The 16,924-nt window shown below is 48.1% G+C and overlaps 1 protein-coding gene across 2 annotated transcripts in view; it reads right to left on the bottom strand.

Moving 5' to 3' along the window:
• DDR2 (discoidin domain receptor tyrosine kinase 2) overlaps positions 1-16,924 on the bottom strand; it is a 147,766-nt gene that overhangs the window by 103,904 nt on the left and 26,938 nt on the right. The gene's annotated exons all lie outside the window — the stretch shown is intronic.

Below are 16,924 nucleotides of genomic sequence, written 5' to 3'. Positions count from 1 at the left end.
TGAGACACACCAAGCTTAAAATACCTGAGGCAAATACCTGTGAGTCAACCAAGAGGAAATACCAAGAGTTCTGATTGTTATCTGCGTCTGAACCTCAGGGGAGAGGTGGGGCTGGAGACAGAAAGTTGAGAGACAGAAGCATATAGACAGCCTGTGAAGTCTGAGATGAGCGGAATCACACCGTGTATTTGAGTAATGCAGAAGAAAAAGGGGCCAGAACCCTGAGTGAGGCCCTTTCTACTCCACCACACTACCTCTTTTGGCTCAAATTTATCAATGGGGGCAAATAGGTAAATATGTAGAATATATAGGATAAAATGGGCATAGCATAGTCCCCCAGTTAAACCCCCAGAGTTTATATTTTTTTCTTAGAGTCCTATAGAGGAAAAAATGAAGAGAGATCTGAATTCTTGAGAATACTTGTAAAATGAATTCTAGTTCAATTAAAGCTTGTGAGGTTTTTTTTAAAGTAAAACAACCCCCTCTCTCCCTCTCTCTCTCTGACGATAGATGATGATAGATAGATAATCTGCTGCCCATACATAAATAAAAATACAAACTCCATGAATCTAAAATGCATCATATTTTCATCTTTAATAAGTCAAAAGAGAGGCAAAAAGCCAGAGTTGCACTAACATTAGTTCATTCCTCTCCCAAGATTCACTAAGCATTGGTGTCACCTTTAAATTTTCCAGTCAAGAGAAATTGTTTCAAGATGAGTCAAAGGAGTTCTTCAGTGCTCTGGACCCAGTACTATCTCTATGACATTAAGTCACACAGTCTGCAGGGAAGATGGCGGGGGGGGGGGGTAAGTCTCCCATAGCTTTCCTGAACCAGGGACTATCGGCTCCCAAAAGGTGCCCTCTGAGAGGCTCCTTCCATGTACAAACTTTTTAATGATGTATTAATTTTCTTTAAAAGGTAGGGTAGGGGAAAGAATCTGGAAGTATATTTGAGTTGATTATAATATCGACAAAATTAACATCTTTATACCTAATTACAGAACTAAAATGGACAATTAGAGCCCATAATTAAAGGATGCACATAACAATGAAATTACAGTGTGCAATGAGTCGGGAAAAATCCTAATTATACTCTGGGAACCTGAAATCCCTGGCACTGCCTCACACTGCTATTTTCATCACAGAAACCATCTACATGAGCTCATCTCAGGTTTTCAGGGGTCTCTAAGTAGATCTCTCTCATAGGGACAGAGGGTCCCCGGGAACGTGCTTCAGGGCACCTTTCCCTGAGACGAGCCAGCACAGTCCACCCTTATCAGAAAGACTGGTATGCTAGAAAATACATCTGTCACATGATTAGGGTGATGGGAAGCTGTTCTCTGGACAGTTTTGAAAAATTACTCTTTCACCATCACACAATGGGTAGGGATTTGCCTAAGTAAGTCTTTTTAATTTGGAAGTCAGTTAAGAAACAAAGAAGAGGGTAGATGTGAATCTATATGTGTATGTGTGTGTGTATATATAGTTTAGTATATATATGCATTTGTGTGTATCTATATGTGTGTATAGTTTAGTGCATACACACACACACACACACACAGTTTTTAGGGGGACCTTTAGAAAGACAAATACATCATGTATCACATACTCCATGTAGGTCCGACTACTTGTAAACAACAATTCAGGAACATAACAGACAATGAGAGTTAGAGAAGCTAAAGTCAAGGTACAAGAGAGGAAACATGGTGAAACATGAGGCCGGAGGGTCTACCTGGATGGAACACTGATACAATGTCAAGGACTTTTACAAGCACACACGGGCTTTGACTCACAGAAGCCGCATCACCACTGTGTGAGATGTGCCTGACTCTTCCGTAGATGACGGAGCTACAGCACAGGGTGGGTAATCACTGGCCCTAACTGGCCCAGCTGGGAAGTGGCATGCCCCAGCTGGGAAGTGATAGCTCTAGAAAGGATGGACCAACACCGAGGGAAAACTGCAATAGGGAGGTTGTCGGGAAAAGTGGCCCAGGCGGTCTGACTGGGCACTGGGGGCAGCAAATAACCAGAGGGAAGAGACATAAGGGAACACAGACCGCGGGGCTACAGGACCGGCAGGTGTGATGGGGAAGGTAGGTCAAAGATGACTAAGTTTTTGACCCAAATGGGAAAAAAAAAATAGAATTGTGATACATTTATCAGAGACAGGAAAGGGAAGGGGGAATATAATGGAAATGTTAAGTTCTTGCACAGGTGCTGTGCCTTTGAAATGCCTGGGGGGTTTCCAGGAGAAGGTGTCCATCAGGCAGCTGGAGATTCAAGACAAGGGGTTGAACAAAGTTCAGGCTAGAGAGGCTCACTGGAGAGAGGTCTCGGAAGAGGGGAGACCCAGGCCAGGGGGCCGCCCGAGACAGCCAAGGGAGGGGTCTCATAGGAGAGGAAAAGAGGGTCAGAAAAAAAGGAAAGGCATTAATAATCAATCGTGGGCTACCAGAGGCTCCCCAACCCTAACCCACACCAACCCCCTACTTCCACATCCACGCCGCACACCCTTGGGAAATGATAACCTTCAGTAAGGACTAAAGACATGACCTTCCTTCCGGCTGTGGACGGGGTAAGCCGTGGGGAGGCAAGGCGCAGCCCCAGGAACACAATGGCCCTGGAATAGCTGTGTGTGTGACCAATGGCGGCTGCACGTGCAGTGAGCACCGCGGAGCGCGAAGAATCATGGAATCACCACGTTATACACCTGAAACTCACATAACATCGCGTGTGGGCTAGTCTTTGTTAAAAAAACAAAGATCTGGGGCAGCTGGGTGGCTCAGTGCTTAAGCATCTGCCTTCAGCTCAGGTCCTGATCCCAGGGTCCTGGGATCGAGCCCTGCATCGGGCTCCCTGCTCCCCGGGAGGCCTGCTTCTCCCTCTCCCACTCCCCCGGCTTGGGTTCCCTCTCTCGCTGTGTCTCTCTCTGTCAAATAAATAAATAAATAAATAAATAAATAAAATCTTTAAAAAAAAGAAAAAAACAAAGATCTGATCATTATTGCTCTTTGAAATGGCTCAACAGGAAGCTCTGAAACGTCAGGGACAGCATCTGTCCTGAGCGCTACTCAATCCTGAAAGCCTCCTGTTTAGCCTGGCACCGACCAAATGATGTCCTGAGTAACGAGGGAATGGACAGGGGACTGGAGGGACTTCACTGGTGAGAAAGCAGCAGGAACTCATTCCGGGTCCAGGGCTGTTTCTCCCGCGCCCCAGCGCCTCCGCCCACAGTCTCCGGGGCAGCCCCCACAGGACGCCCTCACGTGTCCCAGAGCATGTGTGTGTGCCGACAGCGAGCAGGGGCCAGGCCACAGCCACTTTCCCCTAGCAGACCACACCCCTAATTTACTGTGAACCTCCTGGCCCGCGGAGAAAAGATCAAATCCAGCATTTCAACCACCATAACAAGCACAGAGTGCTCACCAGGGCCAAAGGAAAGAAGCGTCACCCCACCCTCTGGTCCCACAGAACTTGTACCAGAGTCAAATCTCTGAAATTAATGTTCCGGCTCCTCAGCTTAACATAACCACTTGCTTCCGGCAAATCAGAGAGGAGCCACTTACCCTTGCAGACCGCCTGAGGCTTTGAGTATCATCAGCCGACAGAACAGCTCAGGTTTTGTAGCTGGTCAGGGTCAGAGGTGGCAGCAAAGCTGAATTCAGTCAATATCATCAAAAGTCTTGGGGCTGATATTAGCTTCATGGTCAATGCCCGAGTGGAAACTAGTGGGGCAGCAGTTTCTTTAATCATGGGGGCCATTAGTCTTTGACCTGTCAGCTTGGTGAGGCTCCAGTCCCCAGCTATTCAAAACACTAATCTAGGTGTTCCTGTGAAGAGGTCTTGTAGATGTGACAACAATGCATAGTCAGTTGACTCTATGGAAGAGATTATCCTGGATAATCTGGACGGAACCGATTCCATCCACTGAAAGGCCACAAAAGCAGAGCTGAGACTCCCCCACAGAAGAAGTTCCACTGGGAACAGCAGCTTCAGCCCGTCCCCAAGACCCCCAGCCTGCCCTCCCTGGTGGCCCTGTGGGTTGGGGTCTTGCAGAGGCAGCCCCCGTGGTCGCCTACACCAAGTCCTTCCAATCACCCTCTTGACCTGTATCTCTGGCTGGTTCTGCTTCTCTGGTTGGACCCTGAATGACACAATGCAGCATGGCCCCTGAAAAGATGCATCCAGTTAGGAACTATTTGAGTGTTTGCTGGGTGCTGCACCCTGTTCTAGATGGCGGAGATGGAAGAAAGTAGAACAAAGACAGGTAGAGGGCTGCTGCCTTGTGACGTGAGTGCCAGACCTCCGGCTTTGCCAGGGGCTCCTCCCACAGCATCTGAAACCCCGTCTTTAGGGACACAGAGACACAGAGACACACAGCGAAGCCGGCTCTAGGACAACAGAGGCAGGGGTTGGAGTGACCGCAGGAGCCCCTGGAAGGGAGAAGAGGGGAGGAAGGATGCTTCCCCGGAAACTTCCAAGGGAGTCTGGCCCTGCCCACATCGTGATTTGGGCCTTCTAGTCTCCAGAACGGTGACAATCAATTTCTCTGGTCTTAAGCCACCCAGTTTGTGGGAATTTGTGAAGACAGCCCTAGGAAAGTAATAAAAATAGTCAAATCCATTCATTTTCTTCCGAAGTATTTACCCCATAAATCACAGACTAAGTAAGGTCTGATGTGTCATCTAACATTCTCACGTTAGACTTGACCCGGGTTTCCGCAGCTCAGAGACTTAGCATGAACAGCCCCCTTGATGTTCTGTGTTCACTTTCAGTGGCTTTGCAACAAAACTGTTTTTACAAACGGGCCACCAGCCCGTGGGGTATAGTTTGCCAAGTTGACTATTTTAATATTGTATTTGAGTCTTAGTCATCTTTTTTTAAAAGATTTTATTTATTTGAGAGAGAGAGAGTTCACAAGCAGGGGGGAGGAACGGGGAGAGGGAGAAGCAGGCTCGCCGCTGAGCAGGGAGCCCGATGTGAGGCTCGATCCCAGGACCCTGGGATCATGACTTGAGCTGAAAGCAGATGCTTCACTGACTGCGCCACCCAGGCGCCCCAGAGTTTTATTCATCTTGATCACTGGGTCTTTTGGTGTCCCTTTACAGTTTCCACTGGAGGCGAGTGCCTCCCTGTCTCAGCCCAGGCCCGGCTCTGTTCCCCTCGGACTTTTCGCACTCTTGTCATTAGTCTGCATTTTTCCAGGCTGAACTGTTCTCCTTCCGTCCAGCCCCTCTCCAATGCCTGTGCAGTAATTCTTGGTCTCCAGGGACTCTGCCACTTGATTCATCTGTTTTTATATATTCTTTCCATATTTTACTAAAAGCTGATATTTTCTGCCGATAATTGAGGAAGATGTCAGTTAAGGCCAACCCTAACCGGACGCCTGCAGGCCCCTTTTAGACGCTGCCCTGGGATGGGATGGGGGTCAGTGTCACTGTTGGGATGGTTGGGGTGTCCTTTGTAATTCTCCTGCCACACCGACGCTACCAAGCCACATTCGGACATCATCTTGAGAATACTGCAGAAGAAGGGGCAGCTAGATAGAAACAACTCATCTTGTGCTGGCCCCTCCCTGGCTCCCAGTGCATTTCTTCCAAACGACTGCTTTTAAATGTGTTTGGCCTTGAGTTTTTTGTAGATTTTTTTTTTTTTTTTTGTACTCTTCTGGGGTTTTTCTAAATACAATAATGCAGCAGCCTGCTCATGATCCACTCTTTTTTTTTTTTAATATTTATTTATTTTAGAGAAAGAGAGAGAGAGAGAGAAAGCATAAGCGGGAGGGGCAGAGGGAGAGAGAATCTCCAGCAAATCGAGAATCCCTGCTGATCGAGGAGCCTGTCATGGGGCTCGATGGGGGGGCTCAAGGGCGGGCTGGATGGGGGGCTCGATTACATGACCCCAAGACCACAAACTGAGCCGAAACTAAGAGTCAGATGCTTAACCGACTGCGCTACGCAGGAGCCCCCCGGTCTAGTGTCTTATTTAAGTGCTGTATCGTGCACTTGGCTACTGTACTAAGAGGGGCTCTGCACTAGAATTCAAGCATTGACAAACCCCGGCTCTGTCATCATCCCGCTGTGGGTCTCCGGCAAAGTGCTTATCCCCTCTCTTCCTCTGTTTCTTCAGCTGTAAAATGGGCCAACAATACCTATCCTTCCTTCTCCTGGTAGTTATGAGTCGGGAGGATGGTAGATGCTGAGGTGCCTTGTGGCTAAAGTAAATGCTGTGCGAAAGCTTACAAATACGTATGCATAAGGAAGTGCTGTTTGTAATCAGAAAACCCTGGAACTGTGGGACTGGGGGTGAATTCTGGCATATGCAAACAGCGATTAATTCTGTAATCATTCAAAAATAATTGACTTAGAGATGATAGGTGGGTAGATAGATAGATAATTGATGGACAAATAGATGTGATGGTTCCATTTGGAAGGTGTGGGGGTGTGCGCGTAAAGGTATGCCCGTGCAACTTTGGAAACATATCAGAAAGAATAAACATCGAGCCTGAAATGTTACGGAAAGCAGTTGTTTCTGCAGAGTTAAAAGAAATGGCTGGGGAGGGAAATTTTACTTCTCATTTTATATCATTCTTAAATGCTGGGATTATGGGTTATGTTCCCTCAGTGGGATTTTCAGGTTTTTTAATTTTATAAATATTTAAGGAAAACGGTGTTACATTAATTCCTGCTCTTCAACTGCAACCCTGTGCCCGATGATTTTATATATACGCTCCTTAAGGTGCACATTTTCAGTCATTAGCCACTTCACACACACACACACACTTTTTCAACAGCTGGAGGAGCTAATCCCACAATGCTGAAGAGGCGTGCCGGGGTCACATAACCACTAAGTCAGAGCAAGGACCCATGGTCTACTCTGCCCTCCACAGTTCACACTGGCCTGTTGCCATCAGAGTATGTCTGTCCTTCCTGTGCTCACTCAGTCCACCAATACTAAGGCCTACCCTGGGTTTAGCACCATACTTGGTTCTAGAAAGCTGCAAAGATGAACAAGGCAAGATTTCTGCCCTGAAGCAGCTCACCGTCTCTTGTGCTGTTAAAAAGAAACAGAAGGAAACAGAATGCTCCATGGGCAGAGACAGAGTAAACAGCTGGGGACTGCCCAGCCGCTCTGGCTACTCTTGTGAGGTTGAGTCAGAAGATGACTCTGAGCCCTTCTTTTTGAGCGACCTCTGTGCTAGAACAGGGCAAAGATACCCCCGCGCTTTGGTACATCTCCGTTTGCCCAGCCCACCTCTTCATTTTGCCCGACGTGGGCGGGTGGGTAGTGGAGAGAAAGGAGGGGAGTAAGGTATCTGTAGAAATCCGAGGGAAGAGAGGGGCCCTGGTCATGGTGGGAGCCACACATGGACGGAAGGTCAAACCAATGGCTGGCAGAAGCGGGAGCTGTAAAGTTCACATTTATATGCTGGCCAAAAAAGAAAAAAATTCCTCTGACTCAAAATAAACACAGATTTGCTGTGGGCTCTTATCCGATTTTTCTTAGAATTTTTGGGAATATTGTCAATGGTCTGTCTGCCCCTCTCCCCTGAAATCTGTGGGGATCACAGGCTGGGCTCTGTCTGGACCAGAAGCAAAGGATTTAGAGAAGTATGCATCTTCTTCTCAAAAGGTCACTTAATTTGGGTTTTCTTCCCTGTGAAGTTGAATTTTTATTCAAAGGGGAGTATCTGTTATATCCTTGGCATGAGCCATGGATTTGGCAAGAGGCAGTATGCATGAGTGGCCAAAGGACTGATACATGCAGTCAGTCGTCATTAGAACCTCTAGGGACACAGCATGGAGGAAAAGGAAAAGGAGGTGGGCAGTGCAGAATTGGACAGGTAGAGAGGAGGGGAGGGACACTTAAGGCAGCAGGTACATGTGGGGCAAGGGACGGATGACTAGGCACAGCTAGCACGCTGAAGGATCAGGGCTCCCCCGGCTTTGAAGCTGCAAAAGAAGCTTGGCCACCATCTATTACCTCCCTCACATCACAGGTGTGCCATTTGAGAACCAGAGAGGTGACATGGCTGCCAAGACCACACAGCACGATCCATCCCCTGGCCTGCTTGACCGCATTCTGTACTCCCTCCGTGAACATGCTGTCCCCAGAACGAGCAGAGGTTCAGAGATGGGAAGCTGGGGACACATACAAGAAATAGCAAGTCTGAGGAGGGGGAGGATCTGATTTGAGAAGAAAATACACGTAGGGAACTGATGGGAAGTGAAGGTGGAGACATTGGTTGGGATTTGCTTCTGAAAGGCACTGAATATGAGACCCATGGGTTTGGGCCTTTTTTCCATGTAGAAGACAGAGAACTCCTATGTGTATTGGAACAGAGCTCAGGTCGCTATTTTTTGTCCCCAGGAACAGGTGAGGACATCTGACTGGGAGAGAGGAAAGACCTTCAGAGTTCCAGGGAAAGAAAGAGCTCACTGAGATTTCTCGTATTTTCTCTCTGAAAACTACAAATACTCCTTTATAAGAGCATTCCCTTTTTTTACAAAAAAAATACATAACTTCTTTTATTTCTTTTCTAATATAAAAGCCACGCATGCTCATTTATGAACTTTCAATTTGATGAAGAACCAAAATGGCTCCTACAGTCTCCTCACCTAAAATCAAACCCAGTTCATATTCTGACATCATGACTTTTCATCAGAGTTTTTGTTCTGTGGATTTTACATAATTATTAAATACCTCTGTACAACTTACAACTTATTTCTTAAGATTTTATTTATTTATTTGTCACAGAGAGAGAGAGTGAGAGAGAGGGCGCGAGCAGGGGGAGGGGCAGAGGGAGAAGGGGCAGAGGGAGAAGGAGCAGACTCCCCACTGAGCAGGGACCGCCCCCCCACCCCGATGTGGGACTCGATCCCAGGACCCTGGTGATCATGGCCTGAGCCGAAGGCAGATGCTTAACCAACTGAGCCACCCAGGCACCCCATAACTTTATAACTTCTACTTTCACTTAATATAAAACCATAAATTACCTTCTTATGTTATCTAAGATTCTCAAAACCATCATTTCAAAGGTGTATGATCTGTATACTTAACCACACCCTCAGTGCTGGCCATTCAGATTTTTCTTTTTCCTCCCTAAATGCTACATTGTTGTGTGTAACGTTTGTCCCCTTCAGAGTATTTCCTTAGAACAGACTCATAAAAGCGAAATTCCTACATCAAATAGTATGGACGGTTTTTAAGGTCATTCACACACCTCGTCAAATTGATTTACAATTGGGGGGGTTCTTATACATATAACATATAACTCTAAAAACTAGAGTTTTTATTGAATGAAAGTAGTTTCTTTGGATGGCTTTTCTTTAATTACAAAAATATTTCATATTTGAAGAAGAGAAAATTCTCCATAAAATTAGACTGTGGAGGGGAAAACACAGCTTCCATGAAGTTTAATGTCCACTCACCCTGGACCACATTTGCTTTCTCCTGTCTTCTGATGGGTGCTCCGCCCCTCCTTCCTCACTACCTACCCCACCCTGTCTTCTCCCAGCCTCTCAGATTCTGGGATGTTGTCTATTCTGTGTTGATTAAGGGGGATGATTCCATCTTGTATTTCCTAGTAAAGGACCCAAGTCCACACACAGAGACTTCTGTACCCTTGCCCAGGGCTTTGGAAAGTACAGTTTGCAACGAAAAGATTAACGGTGCTTTCCTGATCTTCATGGCCTGTGTGTTTCTCATTATCTTCCCTTGGATGCAGCTGCTGGCTTTTGTTCCAAAGCCACACAAGGCTAGTCCTGGCTCCTCCCAGAGCGAGGAGACTTCTCTAGAGCTAACGCTGTAGAGTGAGCAGAGCCACCAGTCTCTCACACAGTCAAAACCCCTCTCTTTTCCCCCTGGCACAGCTCTGCTCAGACTCCTTCACTGCCCAGCTGCCCCTTTCCTGGTCTCCTAACAAGCTCCCCCACCTCTGCCTCCTTCCCCTTACAATCTTCCTCGTATACTGCAGCAAAATCAGGCCTTCCTGGAGCAAAATGCACACCATCTTACAGCTCTGCTCAAGCATCTGCAGCAGATCTCTGTTACTTACATGGGAAGTCCAATATTTTGGAATGTATCAATAAATATGTACCATGTGCTTTTTCATGGGTACACATTAAGCACTGTACAGGCTGTACCATGAGCTCTGTATCTAGTTCGGGGAGCTAACACATACATGTGAAAAGTCACAGGGCTCCGGCCCCCACCTCCTTCCAGTTCTCCAGTCCTGCAAGTTCCACAGGCAGATCTCGCACTCGACATGTTTCAAACTGAATTTACTCTCTTCTCCCCAAATCTAGGCTCTTTGTATAATGGTTCTGCTATCCAGGCTCTCAAGACAAGAAAGACACATGTCAGGAATATGGGGATATATTTTTTCTTTTTTTTAAGATTTTATTTATTTATTTGAGAGAGAGAGCACACATGAGTGAGCATGAGCAGGGGGTAGGGGCAGAAGCAGAGGGAGAAGCAGACTCCCCACTGAGCCGGGAGCCTGATGCAGGGCTCGATCCCAGGACCCTGGGATCATGACCTGAGCCGGAGGCAGATGCTTCACCAACTGAGCCACCCAGGAGCCCAGGAATATGGGGAGATTTGAGGGGCATGAGATTTTGGACTTGTAGTGTCCATCAAAATCTACTTGTCTACTTATTCACTTCCTTAGTTGTGCTTAAGAAAATAAAGGGGTACAGAAGCAAATAAGATGTGCCCCCACTGTTGTGAGCATAGAACATAGCGGGGGAGACATAGAGCTTCCTGTCCACTGCCAACCCATCCACCCCAACTGGGCCTCCCAAGCCTGGGTCTCCAGATCCACCCCCAGCTCAAGCATTCACTTCAGGAAAAATGGATTAGGGTATCTCCACATATTTTCATGATTGTGCTGCACTTGTCTTCTACCGAATCCCAACTGATCCAGATACTAGAACGACCATAGTACCCATGTGTATCGAGAACTATAGGTTAAAAAAACACTAACGAAGATCCCCGCTATCGATGACTTTATATTCTGGAGAAAGAGACTGACACCTAAACAGATCATTTCCACATAATATGGTGTGTGGCCAGACCGTGAAGGAGTTGCAGCCAACACCAAGAGAAGGGGTCGTCCGGCCCAAATGCAGATTCAGGGAGATGCAGGGAAAGTGGGGTGAGGAGGAAGGAAACCTGCTAACTGGAACTTGAGTGAGGAACAGTCGGTTCATAGAGAGGAAACTGGAATTTGAACGCAGGTTCGTCTGACTCTCCAGTCCATGTTTTTCCCACCATCCTGTTGTTACCTGGTAGGCTTTCAGTGGATATTCAGTGAATGAAAGAAGAAATGAATGAATGAATGGCTGGCTGGCTGGCTGGCTGGCTGGATGGATGGATGGATGAATGAATATCTTATACTTCTTCCATTGGAGGGAATTGCTGAAATGTCAGCCCAAATAGTAACTTTGGTTTAAAACCCCCATGGTCTGACCAGCTGAGCTAATCAGCTAATGCCCCTCAGGGAATTCCTGCAACAGGGCAGGTGAGTCTCAACACGAGTGGGGCTAATTCACTCCTACAACCTCTCAGAATTGGTCGGAGGTCAGATAGTCTGGAATTGAGGAGGGGACTCCCCACTTTCATCTACCCCACCTCCTCAAGAAAACCCTGCTGGTGTCCTGGGCTATGCAGACAATGGGAAGAGAAACTAGGTAAGCCTAAAGCTCCTAGAGCTACAACCAAGAACCCCACAGAAGCCCACACTAAACCACGCTGGCCCCAGGGCACTCTGGATAAGGAAAAAAGATCTTAATTCTCCTACACCCACCTTCTCTGAAATTTGGTTCTGGCAGGAGGAGAGCCAGGATTTCTAAGACTTAAAGATCAGAGCAGGGTGCCCACATCCTCAAGCATTTCCATGGGACTGCCTCTCTCCGTCCACAAGCCCCCTGCTCCACTGGGTTTGCAGAGCGGATGCCTCCTGCCAGCAGCGCCCCCGCTTCCCCGCTTCCTGCTCCTCGGCCCAAGCCTCTGCCTCCTGTCTCTGTATGCTTGGCATACACATGCAGCAAGCTTGGAGCCGGAGTGTGCCATCATTTCACAATTCCAAAACCCCAAATAAGAGACAGGTGGTGGGATTCTCCCAGGGAATTAAAAGAAGGACTCCAAGCCCACGCTGTCTGAGTCTGGCTGCCCAGGGAACAGCCCAGAGGGGCTGGGCTGAGGTTACTATTCCAGGAGGTTCTACCCGACCCTTTCCAGGCTGTTTGATTCCTTGGTCCCCAACGTGTCTACTCAGAATGTCCTCTCGGCTCCTCCCAATTCCTGAGGAAAGTCAAGTTTCCTTTGAACAATTAATGGAATCAATTTGTGGAGGAAGGAGTCAGCTCGATAAAATTACAATCATTTCTTTAAGGAGGTTGTTATGAAAGGGGACTTGGAAAGTCACAGACTCCCTGGTACCATTATCTGGATCGATTTGGGACTCAAGATACTTCATTGCCCACTTGGGAATTACGTCTTACGACTCTGCTTCTCCATGATGGATTAAGATGGGCTTGCAAATTTTGCCACTGGGGCAAAGGATTATAGCTATTTCCTTTACTTCAAGGAAATATTTTGGGTTCATCACATAAGCCTTTACCAGCACACTTTTTTTTTTTCTGTAAACGTCCAGAGAGTCAATATTTTAGGCTCTGTGGGCCAAAAGGTCTCTGTCATAATTATTCAACTTGGCCTGTGTAGCACAAAAGAAGCCATAGGCAATGTGTAAATAAATGAGCAGAGCAGTGTGCTAATAAAACTTTATTGACAAAAACAAGCAGCAGGCTGGATTTGGACCACAGACTATAGTTTGCGAATCCCTGATATAAACTGTTCTGTGCATGAGCGTCAGTATGAGGAGGAAATGAGATTCACTGACACCCTTAGAAAGGAGGTTGCTGCTTTGGTACAAGGAAAATTTGATGCCTCCTTGTTCTACTGTTATCTAAGTAACCTCAAATAATATCAGAAACTGCATTTTTAACACGATCCCCCACTGGTTTGTACACATTACATCTGGAGACCAGTGTGTCTCAACCACCAGTCAAATTACAGACTCTGAGGCCTGAGGCTCTGTGTTTTCAACAAGCTCCTGGGTAACATGGATGCTGTCAGTGGATGATGCTTCATTTAGCGAAGATCTGTTTTGGAACATCCTCCACAAGACCCGGTTCTGGGGTGAAACATGGGAGTGGGTGGGTCCCAGCAGCCTACCACCACCCACCCACTTTCTCTAACCCCAAACACAGAACACATGTGTAATACTATGCTAGATGGTACACAAAAGCAAAAGTACCTGATAGAGACTCAGACCTTGGCTAAGAGGTTCTTACAATCTTTTTATCATGGTGGGGTGGCGGGGGGGCGGTGCGGGGAGTGAGAGAGGGGAGCTCATACACATTAAAAAAATAATCAATATGAGAGGTCATAGGAATGTCTAAGACCCTGAGACATCAGTGAAAAAATCCTGACCAATGCTATGAATGTCTAGAAGGGTTACCCTTACCCACTCTCGCCCATCACAGGAGGAAGAACCAGGGGCTCCACACCCAAAGAAGCAGGAGCTTTGAGTAGGTTCAAGCACAGAAGGAAATTCAGCGAATACTGCCAGTCAGGAAACTTCACATCATTCCTGCAGCCCACAGTCTCAGGCTAAGGTAATTAATATAATATGAGAAATTATAAGTGATCAACACTGAAACGCTGGAAATAAGATTCTTGCTAGCAGCCCTGGGTTGGGCAATGCGGTCTGTGGCTGACCCTTAAATCTAGTATTTTAAGCTGTGAAGATCAAAGCAAAAACAAGAGGCTGACACCTTAGAAAATGCTGGCTCCAAGTGTTTCATGCATGTCTATTTTTAGGGGCCTGAATAGTTCCCCCATAAACCTGGTTCAGAAGTGCGCTCACACTGGGCAAGAGGAGCACGGACCAGGCAGATGCTAAGATGGTGTCCAGATGTCACAGCCCAGCCAGCGGTCAGAGCTCTCCCCAGTCTGGCAGCCACCCTCCTTTCCAGCTCTCTCTCCCAGCACTCCTCAACCCTCTGTTCCCCGTAGTTTGCCATTTGTTCCCTACCCCCAACCCCCAACCCCCAACCCCCAACCCCTGAGGCAGTGCGGCCCTAGTTCACTGGTCACTCCATGTCCTTGCTGCTGAGGTCAGCTCCACTGACAATGACCGACCCATACCTCGCCCCCTCTGCATACTACACCACTGCCCGGCCCCCCAGGCTGGGCCCCAGCCCCACCCCCTCCACAGTCGAGGACCACCTAGCCACAAGTACTGTCCCCTTCCATCACCACTCACCACTCTCTGGGCGCCTCCCCCCGCACTGAGCATGGTTCTCTTTTTTGTTCCTTCCCTTTCCTGTCAGCCATGAGCACATGGGCTGGGATGATCTCATACTTAATTTATATGCTTTCAAGTCACTTGCAGAGTCCCTTACACATCACAGGTGTTCAATAAACAGTTACTGCTTTTGTTAGTAAAGCTGTTACCCAAAGTCCTTGGGTCCCATGCTGCTCTCTGGCCCCACCGTCCCTCGCATTTCATCACAGTCCATCCGTGGCTCATGCTTTTCAGAATGTTGTTGGAGCCCAGTTCTTCCAGAAACCTCTAAGCCAGCCTCTCACACACCTGACCTCCCTTCCCCTAGGCAGGCTTGGTTCCTCGGTTTCTAACCGGTGTCTCCCCTCCTGCATGGCACACTAGCTGTTGCTCTCTGATTAGTTAGACACTGACCCTGATCCTGCCTTTTCCAAAATAATCCTGGCACCGCCATATTCCAAAATCTGAGCCATATTCCAAAATCTCAGACGTTGAGGCTTATGCAGCCACGTGGTCACAGTGTCTCATCCATCTCAACCGTAATGCACTCTGCATTTGTTTGACCAGGTTTGTTCTGGTCACAGCTCCAAGCGCCACCCACCCCCACTGCCACCCCACCTCCACCCTCCAACACCCCAGGCTGTGCCGTCCCCTAGACAACATGCCCTCCAGGACACATGAAAGCAGGACCTCCCATCCGAGACACTCATGAGAAACAGACCAGCCCTATGCCAACACTCGCAATGGGAAAAAGACCGCTTCGAACTCATGAAGGAGAATCAAGTTCCAGTTGGAAATACAAACTTTTCCTTTAAAGGAGAAGCTAACATTGGCGGCACTGCTCTTTTGAGCTACCCTCCAACGCTTTGGGAGAGAGAGGGAGAGGAAGACAGTGTGAATGACAAGCGGACAGGAGACAAAGAGAGAAAAGCAGAGAGAATAGGAGCAAGAGGGAGGAGGCACGGAGGGAGGGGCAGGGGGAGGCCGAATAAGAGCAGGAAGACCCACAGGAGAAGGAGCAGAGTGGGAGGGGAGGGGAGGGGACGAAGGGGGAGAAAAAGGCAAGGAAGACAGGCCGACTGCGCTGCGGGCTCCCCAGCAGGACCACCTGTTCTGTGGCAAGCACGACAGTGTCCCCTGCGAGCTCTAACCTCCAGGAGGGGACAGGCTCTCCCCTGGCTTTTATAACAGTCCACAGAGTGAAATCTACACCAGAGACTGGGGGGGGGGGGGGGGGGGGGGGGAGAGGGCAAAGCCAACAACCAGACAGAATTGGAGGCGTCTCTCTCCAAAGGCTATCGTTAACCTCTGCTCTCAGAATTCATAAGTGATGCCAGACCTCTGAAAAGTAGGGGACCATACATTCGGATTAGCCCCATGTTCCAGAGTATCTATTAATAACGCCCCCTTTCCCTCACAAGTGTTCCCGTTCAGATGCTAAATTACTTGCTCCTCCTATTAATAGGAGACACAGGAAACGGAGACGCGAGCCTCGGAACAGAATGAAATACTTAGTGCCGTCATTCTCAGAAAAGGAGGAAGCCTGGACTGGAGACCAGAAGAGGCCAGGAGGAGTCTTCCCTGGGAGAGCAGAGGTACTTGAGAAAACTCTTGGTGTGACACGATAGTGGAGGTGGGGAGAGGCGGCCAGACAAGGCTTCACGAGACAAGCTATATATAGCACACGCCGTGGATGCTGAAATATTAATTTCTGGAAATAGTCGCTTAGGATTGGGTGGCAGGGGAAGAAAAGTCCACAGGGACAGTTTCTGAAAAGCAAAGCAGTAGGAGCCACCGAAAAATCACATTTGAGGAATCTCGTGTAATAGAGAAAATCTGCAATAGCTTCTGGTTAGTAGCTAAAGGTAGCTATGAATTATTCATTCTGAACGGCACACCATGAAGGGTCCAGTTAAAGACCTCTGAGCTCTCCAGGATCAAGAGTCTCTTGGAAGTCTATTGGAAGGAAGGGAAGGAGGGAAATAAATTCGTGTCAAGGCAAGTTGTGGGAAGAAAGGCACCCAGGATGGTTTATCGCCACAAGGAGGTGAAGGAGAAATGGGGAGGAGGTTTATTCCTTGGATAATAAACGGAAGGAGTGTATAATTCAATGAGCATCCTGACAGTGAGAAGAAATCTCCTGCAGGATGACAGGAAATACTGCTCTTCCCTCCTGCCCTCACCCTTCACTCGCAAGGACTCACGGGTCCATGTTATTCGCTCAGCCACCCATTCATTGGAAGCCGTAAGAGATGTAGGTAGAAGTGAAGTCAGCGGGTTCCCCCGAGGCTCTCGTGCGCAGCAGACCCTGAGCTGGGTGCCGGGGCTATGGGCATGAAGGAGATGTAGTTTCTGCCTTCTGCGAGATCCAGGCAGACTCGTGGAATGACTACAGTTCTAGACTCATTAGTGGGATCCGAGTCTGCTAAGGGATGAACTGAGAAGTCCCCTCGAGAGCAAAATTCGCTCAGAGCAGACCACCTCGACATGGGCGAACGCTTCCTAGCTTCCTCACGGAAGCTCTGAGATGCACCACCCTCCTCTTGCTGCCCTGAGGCCCGGGGCTAAG

This window comes from Zalophus californianus, chromosome 10 (genome assembly GCF_009762305.2).
Source record: "Zalophus californianus isolate mZalCal1 chromosome 10, mZalCal1.pri.v2, whole genome shotgun sequence".
NCBI classification, from domain to species: domain Eukaryota; kingdom Metazoa; phylum Chordata; class Mammalia; order Carnivora; family Otariidae; genus Zalophus; species Zalophus californianus.
The sequence above is the reverse complement of the archived record's forward strand: the minus strand, read 5'-3'. Positions and strand labels throughout refer to the sequence as shown.